General features: G+C 50.5%; 1 long non-coding RNA gene across 1 annotated transcript; it reads left to right on the plus strand.

Annotated features, from left to right (window-relative positions):
- Nucleotides 1-75: 75 nt before the first annotated feature.
- On the plus strand, nucleotides 76-18,568 carry LOC141373298 (uncharacterized). Its single transcript, XR_012379130.1, has 4 exons — nucleotides 76-2,721; nucleotides 2,814-3,007; nucleotides 16,777-17,280; nucleotides 17,589-18,568. It is a non-coding gene; the product is annotated as an uncharacterized lncRNA (long non-coding RNA).
- Nucleotides 18,569-21,050: the final 2,482 nt, after the last annotated feature.

Below are 21,050 nucleotides of genomic sequence, written 5' to 3' on the forward strand. Positions count from 1 at the left end.
AGGGAGGGGAGGGAGGCCCGGGAGAGGGACCTGGAGTGGGACGGGGGCGGGGGCTCGGGAGGTGGAAGGGCTGGGGGCAGTGGCCGTGGTGCAGGCAGGTGAGGAAAGGGAGGGGTGAGGGATGGGGGTCTGGGAGAAACTGCGAGGGGGCAGATGGGAATGAGGCCTAAAAGGGGTAGCGACCCTGGGGAAGGTCACCCGCCAGGCAGGACTAGAGGGCCCGGGGCCTGGTGCGAGGCGGGTGTGAGGGGGAGGCCGGCCTGAGCTTGTCCCGCCCTCTCAGATTTCAAGTAGATCCCTCTGACCCTGGGTTGGCCTGTCTCCCTTAGCAGCGCCCCCTCTGCTCCCGGCAGCCTTAGCCCCCCACCCAGATGAGGTGGGCGGAGAGGCCTCTATCTCAGGCCTGCACAGCACCTGCCCAGGAGCGCCATAAATGTCTGTTGAGTTGCACTGAGCCCGGCAAGGACAGCTACCAGCTGAGATGCAGCTCCCTTGCCCTCTAAGGAGGACACAAAGTCACCAGTGGGCTTTCTTTGCCTCGGCTCCGCGGACTGAGAGCTGGGGCAGGTGTCCAAGGTGTGCATTCTTTCAGTTATTTGATACCTATGTAGTGATCACCTGCTATGTGCTAGGTACTGTTTTAGATGCTGGGAATACAGCGTAGAACTAAACAGACAAAATGTCTGCCTTGGTAGAGCTTTCAGTGCAGTCAGGGAAATAAATAAGCAAAATAAGGTAGTAAGTTAGAAAGTAAAGATGGCTACTTGAAGAAACAGAGCAGGGCCAAGTGAGGAGAATAAAGAGTTGGGGGCAAGGGGTGTGGAAGATGTTGCAGTTTTCAATGGGATGTTAGCAATGGCCTCATGGAAGTGACATCTGATGAAGACTCAAAGAGGGTGAGAGAGAGAGCCATGAGGATATCTCTGGGGGAAGAGCATTCTTGGCAGAGGAAACAGCAGTGCAAAGGCCCTGGGGTGAGAGCATAGTTGGTGAGTTGGAGAGAGACCAAAGAGACCAGTGTGGCTGGAGTGGAGTGAGGGAGGCGAGGTGAAGTAGGAGAGTTCAGAGGGAGGAGGAGGCGTTTCAGTCCTTGGCGGGCCTTGTGGGCCATCATGAAGACCTTGGCTTTGACTCTGGTGAAGTGGGAGGTCCGTGCAGGACTTTCTGACCTCTGTTTTAGGACTCGGACCAGCTGCTGTGCTGAGAACACTGCCAGTAGTTCAGGAGAGAGATGGTTGTGGGTACACCAGGGTGATAGCTGGGGGCTGGGCTGAGGATGTTGGATTCCGGACACTGCATTTGAGGAGAGAGCTGACCCTCTGGAACGCCAGGGGTGAGGAAGCACTGTCATCATCCGCATCGCCCCTTCCGGGTGCCTCACGCCAGCTTTCCAAGTGCTTCACACAGGTTTGTCCGTCTCTTATCTCCTCGGCAGCCCCGGAAGAACAGACCTTGTGGACGGCGCTTCACCACGAGGAAGCTGAACTGAGACATTGGTTGTGAGGAGGGAAGGTTAGGAGATAACTTCAGCCATGACCAGCATAACCTTCAGGCACCCCCAAGGACCTGTGTCGAAGGTGGACCTGAAAGGTCTCAGATGCTGGGGACAGCCCCAGGAAAGGGATGTGTTAAAGTTTTAGCAGGGGGCCCTTTAGCGCCTGTTCCCTTTGGTTGCACCAAGAGGGAAGAGGAAGAAGAGAAGGAATCTCCACAGATCTCCACACCTCCCCCTCAGACCCTCGTGTTCTCCTCTCAGCTCTAGCCTGGAGACCTGTCGCTCCAGACGTTTGCCTGGAATGTTCGCTCCCCTCTGGTCCAGGAGGGACATTCCTGCGCATTCTTGGAGACCCAGGCCAAGGAGCCCTGCTCCACGGCTGACTGATCCTGTGTCAGCCCACAGCAGTGCTACCTCCCTCTGTGACAGGGCTTTGTAGTGACGAGTGTTCGGACCTGCCTCGGCTGCCATACTGTAATGTGAACCATCGCTGTTCCATCTGTGCGCCCCCAGCTAGTAGTTTCCAAGACAAGCCCTATGTCTTCATGAGCCTGAACCCTAACTCTGCAGGGGCTGCCTGGCCAGTGGCATTTAACCTCTCCATCCCTCACGTGCTTACAGCTCCTCAGGTAGAATACCTACCCCCCCCCCCCCCCCCGCATAGAGCTGGTTGAGAATTTAGTGAGAAAATACAAGCAAAGCACTTAACATTGTGCTGGTACACTGTAAGAACCCAAAAACCGTGAGCTGTCATTCTGCATCTCCGTCCCCCTTGTACCCACGACGTAGGAGCTCGAATGAAAGAGTGGACCAATGAGGCGGGAGGTCTTCAAGGTGTGGAATCAGCCTGCAGGTGTTTTCCTTTAGGACTTCACAGAACAATCAGTATTTGTGATGACGATGTTTGAGGCTTCCACCTTCACCAGGCCACCCTGGGAGTGGCAGACACCCAACAGAGTACTCACGGCCGTTAGCTTGAGGCCTGAGGTCACTGGGGTGGAGGGCTCAGGAGCAGATGCCAACAAACATTGTCAGCCTGACCTGCCCAGAGAAAAACCCTGCTGGGCCATCACTGTGCAGAGCCCCAGAGGGGCCCCAGGTCTCTGGACTCCGTGTTACCTCTGTGATGTTTTGGTCCTCACCCACTGCCTGAGCTGCTCTGCCATGGCGACCCTGGGGGCATGCAAGCATTGGCATGTGGAGAAGTTGCCCAGGCTGTTTTCCACGTAAGTTTACCTGCAGGTGGCGCTCAGGGAAATTCAGGGGTAGGAAGTCATTGGTGCTACGAATAGTAATTAAGCCAACATCTTTTTTCCAGGCACTGGTATTACAGGTTTCACAAGGATGGGAGAAATCACAGCCTGTAGGCCAAACCCAGCCCTGAGGCCTGGCGATGCCCGGAGGAAAGAAGCGAAGTGGAAGATGGCTCAGGAACTATGACTCCTGGCTAATCCCTCCAGCAAATCTGGCTTCCCAGGAGCAGTGGGGACAGGCTCAGGGCTCAGAGCAAAGGTCAGTGCAAATGGAGGTGCCTCTGTGGCCTGTAACCTCCCAGCCCCCTTCCCCCTGAAAGCCTGGGTCCCCTTTACAACTAGAATAGGGGATGAGGTGAGTAGCGGGTCAGGGTGCTTGAGAGAGGTCTGGGCTGGGCTGGGGTGGGGGAAGCTCCAGGAGAAGGCGAGAGGAGGGGCGGGGGCCCTTGCCCTTTACCTCCCTCGGGCAGGAAGGCTCTTCCACAGATATCCATGTGGTCCCCCTCCCTTCCTCATGTCTCTGTCCCAAGTCACCTCTGTCCCAAGGTCACCTCCTCAGGGAGGCCTTCCCCAACCTCACTCCCTGCCATTCCCTTCACTCCCTATCCTTTGGCTCTGCTGTGGTTTTTGCTTGCTTTCTTCTTGATTTCTAGGTATTAATTCAGTGTTCATTGCCAGTCTCCCCTCACTCAAATGTAAGCTCCATGAAGGCAGAGGGTTTTGTGGGATTTTATTCCCTGCTGCATCCCCAGCACTGAGTATGGCGCCTGGCATGTAGCAGGTGCTCCACAGGTACTTGCTGAAGGGATGAACGAGTAGAAGGAAGGTGGTGGGGCTGTACTGGATGGGTGTACCCGAGGCCTGGGCATCCCAGGGGACAGGCCCACAGAAGTGGGAGTCAGCTTGCTGAAGCCGATGGGTCAGGCTGAAGGGGGAGAGGGAGATCCCGAAGGAGCAAAGGACAACGGCTTCAGCGTGCTGACAGAACGATCAGTTCTAAGGTTTGGTTTGTGCCGGGCGGCAGCCCTGTCATCTGGCGGCCTGCACCCCGGGAGGCGTGAGCCATGAGCAGCCATGCCCGGGAGGAGCCTGGAAGGCATGCCAGAGCCTGCAGGCCTGGGGCTTGAGTAATGACCACTGCTCTGCCTGGGGGGGGGTTGTAATTATGAAATATTTAAGACGTACAAAACGTATAATCAGGAGGCCTCTGTGTAACAAAATAATGAAATGAATACCAGGGCACCGACTGACGATCCCAGAGTTAACCACCATCTTGCTCTTTGTGCTTATTAGCCCCCGGCTTTGTTTCGTAAGCAGCTTCCCGCTGCCCCTTGTGCTGTGAGTACTGTATGTGGCCCCAGCATATGGTGTCGTTTGGTTTCACGCTCTGTAAAGATGGTGTCATGTTCTGTAACTTGCTTTTCCGCTCATTGTGTTCTGGGATGTGTCCTTGTTGTGGCCTTTGTTGAAGGCTGTGGTTCCTCCCTTTTCTCTGGTGTGTCATACTCTGCGGTGTGCTGGTAACACCCGGGCCGGCCTCCGTGTAGCATATACCTCCAGCACCCACACTTTGATGGACAAGGCCGCTGTTGAAAAGCTGCATCTGTCCTGTTGTGATGAGTTCCAGAGGATGACTCAAGATGGCTCTGTGCCCCTCCCCCTTGAAGTGTCCGAAGGGCCCCCTGAGTTTCTTCCCAAAGGCCACCTGCTGCTGCCTGGAGCCATGGTTCCCACTATAGGGACGAACCAGTGGGAATCTTGCTAGGCAGCCCCGCTGCAGACACTGAAGCGGGTGTGCCTGGTTTACCATCTGTCACCATCTGACAGGGCTAGACAGGTCGCCAGAGGTGGGAGGCTGGCTGGCGGCTCAAGGAGGGCCTGGGCCTGGCATGACCTGCGTGTGGAAACCATGTTCCTAGGCTGGCCTTCAGCTTTGCCAAGTCCAGAAACACGTGGGTGCTCCGGGTGCTTGCTCCACCCACTCCCACTAATGAAGCTCACCACAGACCAATGTGTACCCCCCATGGCAACTTTCATTTACCTACCCAGTGTCCTATCCCTGGAGACCTCATTCCCAGTGTCAGGATGCATGCAAAGCTGAAACTGTTTTAAGAGGTTGCTTGGTGAGCATGGATCTGGAACTAGAGAAAGGGAAGTCTTTAAAAGGCCATCCTTCAGGCCCTGGAAAAGCGCTGAGAACTGTCTTGGTCCCATTCTCGAGCCTCCTTCTCCAAGGCTGAGAATATCCACATGTCCCAGATCTGTGTCCCCTGCCCAGGATGAGGCTGGACCAGTTCTGTGAATTTCCACTGCCCGTCTCCATCCATGATGACCTTGCATAGGCTTTGGACACCATAATAACAACCAAGTTGGTTTGGGTTTAAGCCTGTGTGATAGGACTCCCTTATCTTCATGAGAGTTTTTCACACCCAGAGTTCTGGGAACCCTTTCCTGGTACTTTGTATACGACCTGCCCTACCTTCTTCCAGAAAGGCAAAGAGTGGGTTTATGATAAAACACCCACCGGTATGTATGAATGAGCAGCAACGTAAAGATCAAAGACTACATGGATACAGGGGAGAACGTTGTACCTGTCACCTAGTCAAGAGTATAACTAGAATGATTTTTAAGCTTCCCGGCAGACCTTGCACAGAGGAAAATACATGGGCTGGTTTGATTTGAAAAATGGTTGATTCACACATCTGGAGTTTGAAAGGGCAATCAGGAACCCGGTGAGCACAAAGGATCTCGTTGTTACTACAGAGTTGTATTAGCAAACAGTTGTGACATTTTCATTTCAAACACTTTACTAGTAAAAAGAAGCTAATTCTCAGTCTGTGTGAAAGAGCCTCAAAAACACAGAATCTGCTTTTGTTAGGAATTGCGAGTGATCTTTCCCTGGACAACACCACTACCATGCAAAGTTTCCACAGTCTAATTCAACAAGCATTGATTAAGCATGTATTGTGTGCCAGTGTTAGGTTCTGAGGATGCAAAATTGTATAAAATGTGATGCCATCCCTCAAGGAACTTACAGTCCAATTGGGCAAAGGGAAAAAGAAATCAAGGACAGCTCTGTAGTTGAGACTCAGAGGAGCACCAGGGACTGGGGAAGCCCTTGGCCCACTGCGAGGCTTCAGGATAGGAAGTCTTCCTGGAGGCGGTAACCCCTGAGCCAAGCCTTGGAAAATGATTTCAGGTCTGGTCTGCTTGCCAAAGTGGCGAATGTGTGACACCGAAGTTGGAGTTGGAAGCCCCGGATCTGATTTTCATCTCTGTAATTAACCTGATTGTGTGACCTTGTGAAAGTCCTATTCCCTCTCTGGACGTCAGCTAATTCCCAGGTTAAATGTGAGAGAGAAGATCACTAGCATTCCACAGTATGATCGGGCTTGAGAAAGTCATCCACTGGGAAGGAGGACAAAGCTCGTCAGAATATACGATTTAAGTAAGTGGGAAGTAAGTGTGATGTGTCAGGTACTTAGGAAAGGATGCGAGCACCTGCCAAACCCCAGTAACATCAGTGAAAAGTCAGCGCAGAAAACCAGTGCTTTGGCAGGTTGAAAGGAACACTCAAGTCTTTCTCAGGAAGCAGAAGTTTTCTTCTGGGGAATCTGAAGAGAAGCGTGCCAAGCTTGCAGACCCGGTTAGGAACCCAAGTGGCCTTCATTCTAGGGGGCGGGGCCCACGCAGAAATCCCCAGTTCTAATGGCAGGGGCGGGCCCGGCGCGGCGGCGGCAGCCAGTGACAGAGCCTCGCGATGAGGTCATGGAGTTCCTCGGCGCTTCATTGGCGGACCCCCCGCGAGGCCTTGGCGCCCACCTTTCGGCTGCGGCGGGTCGGCGGCGCCACCCCGGGAGCCAGGGCTCGGAGGGCGCGTCCCCAAACTTTCTCCCGGTACTTATGGACGCTGAGCAGCGAGCGAGCCCCGCCAGGAGTGGGACCCGGTCTCCTCCTGCAGGGAGAAATGAAAATGCCCAGAAAAAAGGACTCTTACCCACCCAGAGGCTGGATTCTGAGAAAATCCTCATCTCCTCTGCTGAAAGTGGAGGGCTTGTTTTGTCTTGTTCCAATCCAAACACACTGATTAATTAACCATTTTAACCATTTAAGTAAGGACACTGAGCAAACTTCCAGTGGCTGGTCACCTTTTATTTCCCCATGGTGACACTTGAGGCTGGGAACAAAGACGTTTCAGGTGTTCTGAAACGTTTTAAAACCATGATTCTCAAACCCTGGTGTCCAGAGGGATCCAGAACACTGGTTGCACACGCCAGGCCCTACCCCTGACTCCAGTCCTTCCCGCTCCAAAACCTGCAGTTTGAAGAAACTGGCAGGGCCAGGGAGCTGGACCCGACTTTGAGGAACAAAAGCATTTAAAGTATCATCAGAACTTGTTAGAAAATGCACATTTTCAGGCCGCCACCTAGACCTACTGAATCAGAAACTCTGAGGTTGTGGGGGGGGGGGGGGGGGGGGGGGGTCCAGACATCTGTGTTCTACCAAACCCTGCAGGTAGCTCTGGTGCTCGCTTAGGTGTGAGAACTGATTTAAATCAACTCCTCCTGAACGTTGAGACTGCTTCAGAACAATGTGGATTCCGCACTCTCAGAATCGTCGGGCTGGGAGATGACCCCCTAGACCAGTCCCATCCGGGGGAGGTAATTTTGGAGTGCCTGCCCTGTTCTCACCACGGAACTCCTGGGGCCCAGCTCAGCTGCTGGCATCTGCCGTGGTTTAGGGCTACAGGTAATTGGACGAGTGCTGCCCATGTGACCAGCGCTTTCCTGGAAAATGACAGTCCCTGTGAGTGAGTCCACTAAGGGTGAACTTGGTACCCAGGGGCAGTCCTGTTCTGCTTGTGTGGCCTGGGCAGCAGGGGAAACCAGTCTGCAGAAGGAACAACCGTGAAGCAGACATGTCGGGAGGGGAGGTGGAAAGAGAATTGGTGCCAAAGTGACCCCCAGGCCCCGCACTGCCAGGCCCCTGCCTCCCTCTCACGCTTCCTGCAGACCACCGGCTCTGGCTGATGGGACTCGGGGCACCCTGGGCACAAGCAGGCATAACCTGTTCCCAGCTGAGGTTTTGCATATGTTGTTCTCTCTGCCCGGAACTCTTAACCCCTATCTTTCCCACGCTGCCTCATTCCTGACAATCGGGAATGTTCTTAAATGACACCTCCTCCGGGAGTGACACTCTAAAAGGGCCCCTCCTGGGCGCCTGGGTGGCTCAGTTGGTTGAGCGGCTGCCTTCGGCTCAGGTCATGATCCCGGAGTCCCGGGATCGAGTCCCACATCGGGCTCCCTGCTCAGTAAGGGAGCCTGCTTCTCCCTCTGACCCTCCCCCCTCTCATGTACTCTCTCTCTCTCTCATTCTCTCTGTCTCAAATAAATAAATAAATAAAATCTTTTAAATAAATAAATAAATAAATAAAAGGGCCCCTCCTGCAGCCACACTCTATCACAGTAGCCTGCTTTTGTGTCTTCATCACATGTGACTTCTTGACTGCCATCACAAGTATTCGTGTGCTTACTAGCTCACCATAAGCTCCTTGAGAGGAGAGGTCCTGCGGGTTTGTTCATCACTGGCTCCCAGAGCCTTGAAATGGCCCGGCACCTAGTGTGGTAGCTCAGTAAATGTTAGCTGAAGAAAAGATCACTTTCCCAACCTTCCTGAGGCCCAGCTGCTTCCAGCCCTCAGGCTGCAGGAGATCCCCACCCCTCAGCCTGGTTCCCCGATCACTTGGATTCCTGATGTTCGCCGCCCAAGGACTCCAGAGGGGCTCAACTTTGTTTTGCAGACAAGACAACTGAGGCGCCCAAGTGACTGGCCCAGGTGTACGTGGCCAGTTAGTGGGATGGTGGGAACATTTCAGACCGCTGCTGGGTCCCAGGGTACTCCCCTTATGATCTTGGGGCGCTCTCCACAGCAAAGCAGTCAAATCAATCTCAGGCCTTTTTGCCTCCTCTTGTAAGCTTTTAATAAATCAGTTTCATTTTCAAAATACTGCCCAGAATAGTCCGCGGTCCGCAGAAAGAGGCTGTCCTACTGTCTGCTGTAGGAGGTTATTTTCTGACGAACTCTAGCCGGTTGGGTGGTTTGACCGTCTCTGCTGCTACAGGAGCATGACAGATGTCACACTGGTCCTCACTCCACCCAGATTTCCTTTTTTAGGATGTAAAAAGATATGATCCAAGATTCCACTTCTGGATTTGCACATGTTTGGGTTTATCCGAAGAAAACAAAAACACTAATTTGAGAAGATATCTGCCCCCTCCATGTTCCTTACAGAATCATTTACAGGAGCCAAGAAATGGAATCAACCTAAGTGTCCAAAGACAGATGAGTAGATGAAGAAGATGTGGTGTATGTATACAATGGAAGGCTATTCAGCCATAAAAAAGAATGAAATCTTGCCATATGCCACAACTTAGATGGACCTGGATGGCATTATGCTAAGGGAAGTAAGTCAGACAGGGAAAAACAAGTACTGTAGGATTGCCACTTATATGTGGAATCGAAAACAAAACAAAACAAAACAAAAACAAGCTCATCGTTACAGAGAACAGATGGGTGGTTGTCAGAGGCTAGGGGTGGGGGATGAGCAAAATGGGTGAAGGGTCAAAAGGTACAAATTTCCAGTTGTAAAATAAAGGCATATGGGGAAGTGGTATACAGGATGGTGACTATAATTAATACTGTACTGAAATTGGAGTGAAAGGCTCAGAAAGCGGCCAAGAAAATTCCTCGGAAATTTTTCAAGAGAGTAAATCTTAAAGGTTCTCATCATAAGAAAAAAATGCGCAACTATGTGCGGTGGTGGAGGTCGGCTAGACTTATCGTGCTCACTTCACAACGTGTACAAATATACCTGAAACTGTATCATGTTATATGTCAATTATACCTTAATTTAAAAAAAAAAACATACGAGGACATCTTTTTAGAGATGGCCTTGTGTTCCAGCCTCCAGTTTACTGCAGTTCAGGGAAGCAGAGCCTTTGGCCCAGAGAAAAGAGTTGTGACTGATGTGTGCAGAACACGCTTCTAGGGAGCTTTCGCACGTAACGGGACCCTTGCAGTTGGCCTGGGAGCTCAACAAATATGTGTTGAATAGCTGACTCGGCCATGATGGCCTGAGTGGCTGTCGTCAAACTCAAGAGATCACACTGGCTCGGGAAGGCAGGCAGCAGGAAGGGTAGGGTGGGATGCCCTTACTCTGGGTATTTATCCAAAGGTAAATGGTCATCTGTCATGCCTTGTGATCTTTATCTCCTTCCTGTATTTGGGGAATCCCCCACCTGATGAGGCAGAACCCACCGGGGAAGTTGAGAATGCCAGGCACTCACTGCGCCGGGCTCCCTTGTGGCCACAGTGAGGGTGGGTACCCCAGCTCTGATGGGCAGACACCTCTCAGAACCTGGGGGCAGCTTCATCCCGATCTGGTCGACATTGCTGTGGCAGCTGTGGGTGGAGTTGGCCTAGGTGCACCCATGTGTCTATGCCCAGCAGTGGCGGCCATGCTCCTTCCTCTCCAGACCAGCCCTGAGGAGGATTTCCGACCTCTGCAGAGGGCTACCCAGCAGCTTCCATCCTGGTCACCGTCATCCCAGAGATTGTGAGCCATCTGAGATGAATTCCATTAATGCTGAAACCAGCCAGAGCTGGTTTCTGGGGAGAGCAGGACTGAGGGAGGAGGCTTCCAGAAGGAGGGCCAGGTGCAGACGGGGAAGAAGAGGGTGCGGGCGCCCAGGTAGAGGAAGTGGTATCGGAGCAGGGAGCTACCACAGCACTGTTGTCCTTGAGACCCGGTCACAGGTTGTGCGGAGGGAAGTAAGTCACCCCGGGGGGTAGGGGTGTCCTCCGGCTCCTCACTCGGGTTACAGAGGGTCATGGGCTGGCGCGTTTTCCTGCGAGTCAGGCTTCTTTTCCTTTGCTGCTTTCTGAGCCTTTCACTCAAGAACGTTGGCTGGTCTACCTCATCCTCATCACTGGCGGCTTCTCAGGCTTGCCTGGCGAGCCTCAGCGTGCGCCCCCGCCTGGAGCCCAGAAAGCCAGTCCTTCACCTAAGGTCCTATTTTAACTTGGGGTGGACTTTCTTTTCACAGGGGAAAGCATAGCTTAAAATACTCCTCCCCACCCCCACCTCCCCGAAATCTCCAGCACAGCTCTTGCATCCCCGCCTTTGATGGGAGCAACTAATCCGAGCAGGTTGGGCCCTTGCAACTCTATGTGCATTAGAATGGGCTCCTGGGTCTAAGCCTGTGGGGTGAGGGCAGGAAGGGTTTGGGGACCCTACTCCTGGGTGACTGAGGGGTCCCTCTAGTGGGGCTTCACCCTACGTGGGGAGGCGCTGATGCACACTGCAGGCCTGGGGATCAGGTCCTTTCTGGGGAGCAGGGTTTGAATGAGCAAGGTGCAGCTGGGGCACTTGGACGTGGGCGAGGATAAGGCCTCTAAAATGTGGGAACAGAGTCAGGTGCTGCACAGACCACCTCCCTCTCCTGCTCTCATCTCACTCCTAACTCTGATTTAAACCACGTGGCAGACAGCCCTTCATGAAAGTCCAAGTCCACATGGGCAGACGGAGGAGGCCGCTGCCCACACGGGGGGACTTAAGGAGCACAATCTGGAAAGAGCCGAAGCAGGACACGGGCACTCCTGCAGCACTTACCATCCTGGGCACCCAAACCAGCGTCTGTCACATGCTGCCTCCTACAGGACATGGGCTCTGTTCATCAACTTCTCACAGTGTCCCTGCCTCGGGGAGCTGTGCACTCCGGGTACCACGGGCCATGCCTTAGTCCTCCATGCATCCCCCAGGACACCCAGCTCAACAGGTGCTCCCCCCGTTCACCCATCCATCCAGCGGGGGTGGCTTGGAGAGCCCCCACGGGAAGGAGAAGGGAAATTTCTGTGGATCCCTGCCTCCCTCTGCACCGGGCCCATCTTCCCCAAGAGGAAGGAAGAGTTGGGATTTCCAGTTCCTTTCCTTTGTCACTGTTTCTTACACCTTGTGCTTTTAGCGTAACAGGCACACACAGCCCCTGTCCTGTTAGAGGCATGTGGGTGTGCATTCGCTCCTTTGGAGAGACTGTGAGTGTCAGAAAGGCCAGGACTGGGTCTTGGTCACCTCAGCAACCCTGACATCATCTGGCACATGCTATAGTTTTCGAATGAAGGAACATTCATTGAAGGGAATTCTCATGCGAGAGGCCACCTTCCCCCATAACATCTGTGTCGTGTGTGAGAATGTGTCATTAAAAAAAAGTTGTAGATGTAAATCAGCATAGAGTCTCAATTTAAAGTGTATAATTTAATAGTTATCAATATATTGACAGAGTTGTGCCACCATCACCAAAATTAATTTTAGAACATTCTCTCATCCCCCAAAACAAATCTGGGATGCCTTAGCTGTCATTCTTAGCCCCTCTCTCCCAACTCTTGGCAAACGCTAATTGATTTTCTGTCTTTATGGATTTGCCTATTTTGGCCATTTCATATAAAGGGAATCACACAATATATACATATTTTTAAACTGGCTTCTTTGACTTAGCATAATGTTTTCAAGATTTCTCCACACTGTACATGTATCAGCCTTTCATTCAATTTTGTGGTCAAATAATGTTCCGTTGTGTGGATACCACATTTTATTCATCCCTTTTTCAGTTGTGGACACTGGTTTGTTCCCATTTTTTGACCATCGTGAGTGATGCTGCTGTGTACATTCGTGGGCAGAGTTTGGTGTAGACACACATTTTCATTTTGCTTATGTATACACCCAGGAGTGGAATTGTTGGGTCATATGTTAACTCTGTATTTAACCTTTTGAGGAATTATCAGTTTTCCAAAATAGCTGCACCATTTTATATTCTCACCGACAATATATAAGGGCTCCAATTTTCTACACTCTTGCAACACTTGTTACTATCTGTCTTTTTGATTCTAGCTATCCTAGTAGATGTGAAGTGTATCTCATGGTGGTTTTTGATTTGCACTTCCTTAATGAAAAATGTTGTTGACCAAGTTTTTGTGTGCTTATTGGCTCTTTGTCTTCTATGAAAAATTCAAATCCCTTGCCTGTTTTTAGTTTTTAAAAACTTTAATTGAAGTATAGTTGACATATAACATTATATTAGTTTCAGGTGTATGACAGTGATTTGACAATTATATACATTATAAGATGTTCACCATGATAAGTATAGTTACCCTCTGTCATCACACAAAGTTATTACAATATTACGGACTATATTTCTTATGCTGGACTTCTCTTCCCTGTGACTTATTTATTTTATAACTGAAGGTTTGCACTTTTTAGTCTCCTTCACCTATTTCTTCTATCTCCCCAACCCCACCCTGTTGGCAACCACTAGTTTGTTTTCCATATTTATGAGTCTGTTTCTCTTTTCTTTTTGTCGTTGTATGTTTGTTCATTTGTTCTGTTTTTTAGATTCTACATACAAGTGAAATCATATGGTATTTTTCTTTCTCTGATTTATTTCACATAGCATGACACCCTTTAGGTCCATCCATATTGTCGCAAATGGCAGGGTCTCATTCTTTTTTTTTATGGCTGAGTAGTAGTCCATCGTGTATATACACCACATCTTCCAAAAACCATTCATTTATCGATGGACACTTGGGTTACTTCTATACCTTGGCTATTGTAAATAATGCTACAGTAAACATAGAGGTGCATGTATCCTTTCGAATTCGTGTTTTCATTTTCTTTGGGTAAATACCCAGTAGTGGAATTTTTGTATCATATAGTAGTTCTATTTTTAGTTTTTTGAGGAGCCGCCATATTGTCTTCCACAGTGGCTGCACCAGTTTACATTCCCACCAACAGTGCATGAGGTTCCTTTTTCTCCATTTCCTGGCCAACACTTGTTATAGCTTGTCTTTTTGATTTTAGCCATTCTGACACGTGTGAGGTGATAATCTTATTGTGGGTTTGATTGGCATTTCCCTGATGATGAGTGATGTTGAGCATCTTTTCATGTGTCCATTGGCCATCAGCTTTGGAAAATGTCTGTTCAGTTCCTCTGCCCATTTTCAATCCTTTGTCCATTTTAAAATTAGATTAGTTGTCTTTTTATTATTGAGTCATGATAGTTTTTTATATACTCTAAAAAGGTTTTTTTTTTTTTAAGATTTTACTTATTTATTTGACAGAGAGATAGAGAGAGAGCACAAGTAGGCAGAGTGGCAGACAGAGGGAGAGGGAGAAGCAGGCTCCCCGCCGAGCAGGGAGCCCGACGCAGGGCTTGATCCCAGGACCCTGGGATCATGACCTGAGCCGAAGGCAGACGCCCAACCAACCGAGCCACCCAGGCACCCAATAGTTTTTTATATATTCTAAATATAAGTCTCATCAGATATATGATTTGCAAATATTTCTCCCATTCTGTGGGTTCTTTTTTCACTCTCTTGTTAGTGTCCTTTGAAGGGCAAATGTTTTTAATTTTGATGAAATCCAATTTGTCAATTTTTCCTTTTGTCATCTGTGCTTTTGGTATTGTTTTTAAGACACGGATGCCTAACCTAAGGTCATGAAGATTTACATCTATGTTTTCTTCAAGAATTTTGTAGTTTCAGTTCTTATGATTAGGTCTGTGATCCATTTTTGAATTAATTTCTGTATATGGTGTGAGGTAGGGGGTTCAAATTCATTCTTTTGCATGTGGATGTCCAGTTGTTCCAGCACACTTTATTGAAAAGGCGATTCTTTCCCCCATTGAATGGTATTGGCACTCTTAGAAAAGGTCAGTTGACCATAAATTGACCATAACGGGTTTCTTTCTGAACTCTGATGTTTATTCCATAGAAAATAGGAAAGCTGCCTATTTCACGTGTGGGCCACGAGAAGCAGACCAGCTTGCTCCTGTGATGGTGGGCCCCTTCCTCGAAGAAATCACAGTGGCTAAGTCATTACAACTCTGAAAGGAAGGTGCACTAGTTATTGGGAAAACATAGGCGACCTGCATTTGAGGTGACGAGCAAAGGGAAAGACAGTAGCCCTGTCATCAGTGGACTGATGAAATCAGCACAACTCTGCTGTAATTTGCATTCCTTTCTTTCTCAAGGATGGAAATGAATATTTGACATCTAATGAGCCTTCTTTCATATTTTAAAATTAAACCCCTCCTTTTTGGATGCAATGTCTTGACAGTAAAAGGCAAAATTATTCTAGTATTCTGCAATACCACAGAGAAAGACCCAGCCCAGGGTGGGTGAAGTGGGGGGCAAAAGGGGCTTCCAGGGTACGGAGGCCTCAGAGACACAAAGCCAGTTTGATATATTTAATCTTTGCCACTTTACCTGAGAGTGCAAAGATGTTTTGAACTGCCAGAAAGTAGGTTAAAAAGATCCACAGGGCGCCTGGGTGGCTCAGTTGGTTAAGCATCTGCCTTCAGCTCAGGTCATGATCTCGGGGTCCTGGGATCAGAGTCCCGCACCAGGCTCCCTGCTTTCCCTGCTTCTCCCTATGCTTCTCCTTCTCCCCCTCCCCTGCTCACTCACTCTCTCTCTCCGTCTCTCTGTGTCAAATAAATAAAATCTTTAAATCTTCCATTTCTCTTCTCTTCGATTTGATTGAACTCATTCCCATCAGTAGTTATTAGGCGGCTACGTAGTGATCAGGTGGGTGCCGAAGTCCCTCCAACCCCCACCCTCGTAGGGAAATACAAGTGCAGGAAAATGTCCCTGTCCTGGACTTTGGGATCTGTTGGGGAGACGGATGGATTGTTAAAAAGCCTGGACAAAAACCACAAGGCAGAGCAGACGTGGGGTGGGGGTGGGGCTGGGGCTGCTAATGTTGTTTCTACCCTGAGTCCAGACTCCTGTCTTCTGGTTATGCTCCCATTTGGCTTTTGAGGAATGACCTCAAACTAACACCTATTCGGTCAGAGAAGATGCCGGCCCTCCTCTAGCCAGGGCAGTAGAACCCTCCCTCCTAGGCGGTTCAGGCTTGCCTGGAGGGACATAAGGATGAAGGAAAAAAGACAGACAGACCTGCATACACACACACATGCGCAGTCACACGCTGCCCACCCTTCCACATTGGCTCAGACTCTGCTCAGCACCAGGGCCCAGATGAAGCAACCCACTGGTGTTTGTTCCTCAGGCCCCAGGGCCAGTGCAGATCCCAGCCCCTGCCAAGCCCAGCTCTTTGCTCCTTTGGTCCAACGAGCTCTCCCATTTCCTGTCATCTGTTCCCTTTTTGCCTACGTTATTCAGAGGTAGTTTTTGTTGCTTTCACACACAGAACCCAAGTGGGACGCTGGGAAATTATTTTTACATCCCTCAGGGGTTGGGAAAGATTAGAGAACATGCCCAGGCCTCAGGAAGACTGACAGAACTGTCCAGAGCCCAGATCCAGGTGGAGAATGGCTGACCCTGGGGGCTGTGAGCTCTGAGAATGAAAGCCAAGATATACCTTGACTATGGGGAGGAAAGCCTCCTGGGTTGGTCAGAGGAGCAGAGATCTTAACATCTCCTCCCTGCTCTTCCCCCTTCCGCCTGCATGCTCAATATAGGGTGTCCCACATAGTGGGGCCTGTGGATGGGTTCAGTTCCATGGGTGACCTGTTCTGCCAGGCCCGTGGCCCCGAGGCCTGAGGGCCCGCCAGAGTGAGCACACACAGCTTCCCAGACTGAACTTTGTATCATCTGCTCAGTCACCCTGGGAATCATCTGGGTTAGAATTTTATTTTACCTTTTTAAAAACTTATTTATTATTTATTTATTTATTTATTTATTTATTTATTTATTTAAGAGAGAGCGCTCAAGCAAGAGGGGCAGAGGCAGAGGGAGAGAGAATCTCAGGCAGACTCCACGGTGAGGGCGGAACCCCACGGCGGTGGGGGGGGGGAGCTCGATCCCACAACCCTGAATTCATGACCTGAGCTGAAGCCAAGAGTCAGTCACTCAACCGACTGAGCCCCCCAGGGCCCCTGGGTGAAAATTTTAGTCCCTGGGTGATCTCCTCTCACAATCCAACATGCTCGGGCGGACCATCTTCCTTACCAGCTGTTCAGGGAAATGTTCTGGAACTGGTGAGCCACGGCCCGGGGAACGTGTGTGACTCTCCTCCACGGTCTGAAATCCAGAACTGACGGCTCCTTGCTGGAGGCGAGAGGCCTACGTTGTCCTTTAAACAATCCTCACGAACTACTCCTGACGTGCGAAAGGGCGTAAGGAATGGGGCAGTGAACACCTGTGCGCTAGCACTGAACGCAAGAAGTAAGACATCAGCCCGGCCTTCGGAGCCTCCGGAGCAAATGCCCGCCGGGAGAGCCGCAAACTCGGGAGCCGAGCTTCATGAGCGACCTGCTCTTGTGCTTGGGGCCGGCAGCTGTTCAGGGTGGGCCGCAAGGAAGCGGAGCTTCAGCGTCTGATCTGGGAAGGCACCGGGGAGCCGCCCTGGGTCTAGAAGATCGCCAGCACGATTATCCCCGTCGCTAGAGTTTTCCGCCTCCAGAGTGGATGAGTTGAAATTTTGACTCCAGCGCTCCGCGGCCCCTTCTCATCCTGGTAATAACCCCAGTGTGTGTGTGTGCTGGGGGCGGGGGGGGGTTGTTGGTCAGACCCCCATGCCCAGACCTTCAGGTGGAGCTGGCTCCCCGCCCCCGCGGAGGCTCCCCCCTCAGGCCGGTGGTGCATCACTGGCCTTGGACCCTCCCTCGGTATTTGTAATCCTTCCTAACTACTGTAATTTGTGAGCAGTCTGGAAGTATCAAGGCACCTCTGATAGGCTTGACAGTACCAAGAAATAAATACTCCAGAGAATGTTCAGCTGCCTGAGATGGAAGGATGACAATAACATCACCCCTGTTTTGCAGGTGAGGAAACTGAGGCCCAGTGAGCGGTTTGCCCTCTCGGGGGGTCGGAACTCAGGCGGTGCCGAGTGGAGGGGGGACCATGCCTGCCAAGGAGGCAGGGTTTTGAGGCAGAGGTCTTCCCTGGCCTCCCACCGTGGGCTGATGCTGCGTTTTGCCGGCCTGGTCCGTCCACTCTTTGGGATAGACCAGCCACTTGTGCTCAGGCCACAGTGTTCTGTGGACAAAGCCAGGGTGGCCTTCATCTGTGTTTCCTGGAGGTTCCACATCGATTCCAGCCACAGCCACCCTAGCACAGGGCACAATGTGGGAAGTCCTGACTGGTGGCTCTGCTTGACATACATTATCATCTCCCAAAAATGAGATTCTTGCCTCGGTCTTGTGGCTTGGCATCCCATGCAGCTGGGCCCTCCGCCGACCGGGCACTTACGGGGTACCTGTGGGCCACCCGTGGTCCCACGCCAACCTTTCACCCCACACCCTTCTGTGGCAGCTTAGTCCGTGGCCTTTGGTGTCACCTGGTGTTACCCTTGGGGATTATTTCTTCTTTGTCTTATAAATAGCCGAGCACGTGCCCAGGCTGGCTGTTAATCCGGGGCACTGGCTGGGGACTGGACAATCACGTCCACCTCAGCTCAGGCCAAGAGCCGCACACACAGCATCCCTGACCCAAGTTACAGAAGCACAGCCCGTGAAGCACCAGCCTGCAGTTCTGAGGCTGTGGCTGGATCCCAGAATTGATCAGAGGGAGACCCACGAAGGACATGGTCCTCACAAAGCCATCCTGCTGACGTCACCCCATCTCACTTCCCTGTGGCCATGAGCCTCAAACCCTGTGGGAGTCCCCCCCGCCCAGGGAAAGGGAGGGGAGGGGGATAGGACTCGAGAATGAGGGCTCTGGAAGTAGGAGGCCGGCTCATCATTGCCAAGAAATATTAAAAATGTGCAAACAGAGCCAGGCCACAGAGTCATGAACAATTGACAAGCAGCCTTTCATTTCAGCAAATAAAAAAAAAAAATCCAAAAAATTGCTCTTCTTTATGCATCCCGTTTAAAAACAAAGCCTTAGGAAAGACACTCTGAGGTTTTCAGCTGGGAGCAGCAGGGGAACAGTGTCCCGGATGTCCCCGAGGCAGCCCGGCCATGGGGACTCCAGGGTCAGCAGAGGGCAACGAAGCTTTACTCTTGGGCCAGATAATGAACTAAGCATCTAAGTTGAAGGTGTTTATTGTACTCCCAGTGTTTTGTTCTAGCTGGCTGAACTCTGGAGGAAAACGTCTTGAGGAAAGCTCTCGGGGTGTTGGTCCCAAGCAGGGCCAGGAGGCAGGTGAGAAGGAGGAGGCAGGTGTTCCTCGAGGGGGCGCTGCGGGGTGGCACTCTTGTGTCCTGGAGGTTAAGAGGGGTCTCTTTGGTGTTACATCTGCGTTGGTGTGAGGTTTAAATGATACCTCCCCCAGGGTAAGTAAAAAATACATCTTCCCCAAATGCTCTGCACTGCTAAAAGGAAACCCTGTCCCCCTGTTAGCCATCAGCCCCTGATGTTACCCCTAACACCCCTTCCCCCCACCCCCCACCTCCCAGGGTCTATGTGGGGCTGGAGATGGCAGCGTGCTTCCCTCTGAGTGACACCAGGTCTTAGATGCTGAGTGCTCGGTGGGTCTGGGGCTAGGCCGCAGCCTCGGGTCTTCTAGGCTTGCTTCCCCCGGCATGGAACGCCTGCCCCAGGTGCCAGAGCCGCTGGGGCCCGGAGTTCTCAGTGCACGGTACCCACGGTGGAGTCTATCCCGCAAGCAGGGGCCAGGCAGAGGAAGGGAGCCCCCAACTCCCACCTGCACTTGCCCAGGACTTGGTCTGAGCCACAGGTAGCTGGGTCAGGTTGAGAAATGCTGACAGCCTGCCTCTCCTGGGAAGAGAGCCCCCACCTGCATGCTGGGGGACCAGAACCAAATCAAGGTGTCAGCAGGGCTGGCTCTTCTTGGAGGCTCTTGGGAAGAATCCATCTCTTGGCCCTTGCAGAGACCACCCACAGCTTCAGGTGTGCGGGGCCCTTCCTCCACCTTCAAAGCCAGCAGCCTTCTTTGTGTGGGCAAAATCTCCCTCTGCCTCCCTTTTGTAAGAATATAGGTGATTGTACTTAGGGGCCCACACCCCAGATAATCCAGGAATATCGATCTAAAAATCCTTAACGTGGGACACCTGGGTGGCTCAGTGGGGTAAGCGTCTGCCTTCGGCTCAGGTCATGATCCCAGGGTCCTGCATCAGGCTCCTTGCTCAGCGGGGAGCCTGCCTCTCCCTCAGCCTGCCACTGCCCCTATTTGTGCAGGCGTGCTCTCGTGCCCTCTCTCTCTCTGACAAATAAAAATCTTAAAAAAAAAAAAAGAAAGAAAAATCTGCATTCAGTTAGCTCCACACAGTTTAAGTACGAGTTAATGTGAGTCATTCTTTGAAGAATTACTGATACATATACTGTTGTGTTTCTTTAAGAATCTTATGTAATTCCAATCTCCCCTCCCCCCACAAATCCAACTCAGGTGTCAGGTGTTTGTACATCGACAGGTTTATTCTTTTCTTAAAGCTTAAACAAATACATCTTTACGCACACAAAAGTTGGTTAAAAGTAAGCCCTTACTGCTTTGTTAAAAATAAAACCCATACACAAACCTTTCTGGTCAAACCCCCAAAGCAAGAAAACATCACATTTCTACACTACATCCGCATATGGATACGTGTATGTTTTCCAGTCGATACAACTCATTCAGACCTGCCTCAACAAAGGGAAGACTAACTTTAAGACCACGAAGGGAAAAAAATGCATGCCTCTTATAAGTGTTAAAGACAAGTAGCTATGGCATTCTGAAAATTCTCAATAAATAGTTCATAGTATAAAAATTCTTAACTCTGTATTGTTTACCTTTAATCAATGGCAGTACCAATTATCGCTGTAAGAAAGCATTCAAAGGACATTAAAATAACTGTGCATATTTACAGCAGCAAAACAAATATTTGTAACCTTTAGCTCTTCTACATAAATCCCAGAAGAGGGAAAGTTCACTATAAATTAATACTCGATGCTTCTAGCCCAGCTAGAATTAATCAATTTTTAAAAATCAACCGTAAGATATTTTAAATATGGGATTCAAGAAAGCAGCTAAGAAAAAGCTGCTACTTACTAAATGCAGGAGGCATCAAGCAAAAAAAGAAGAAGAAAATGTTACTCCCTTTGGGGAGAATTACTGCTAGAGGAATACTAATAAAAATAATGAAAGATGGCATAAAAGGCAGATGTAAAATAAAGTTGATTCTTGATGTGAGAATAATTTTATTTCTTGCATTGTAAGAAGGTCTTATGTTCTTCTAGAGAGACCTAGAAAAAAAGCCATGCATATAAAATTCTAATTACATGCCAGTTGAGTGGCATGTAAACCTTTGTCAAAGGTTTGCCCCAGAAGGGCTTTTTCAAAGAGG

This window comes from Callorhinus ursinus, unplaced genomic scaffold (assembly GCF_003265705.2).
Source record: "Callorhinus ursinus isolate GAN/ISIS: 27379988/994484 unplaced genomic scaffold, GSC_fseal_2.0 scaffold8, whole genome shotgun sequence".
Taxonomy (NCBI): domain Eukaryota; kingdom Metazoa; phylum Chordata; class Mammalia; order Carnivora; family Otariidae; genus Callorhinus; species Callorhinus ursinus.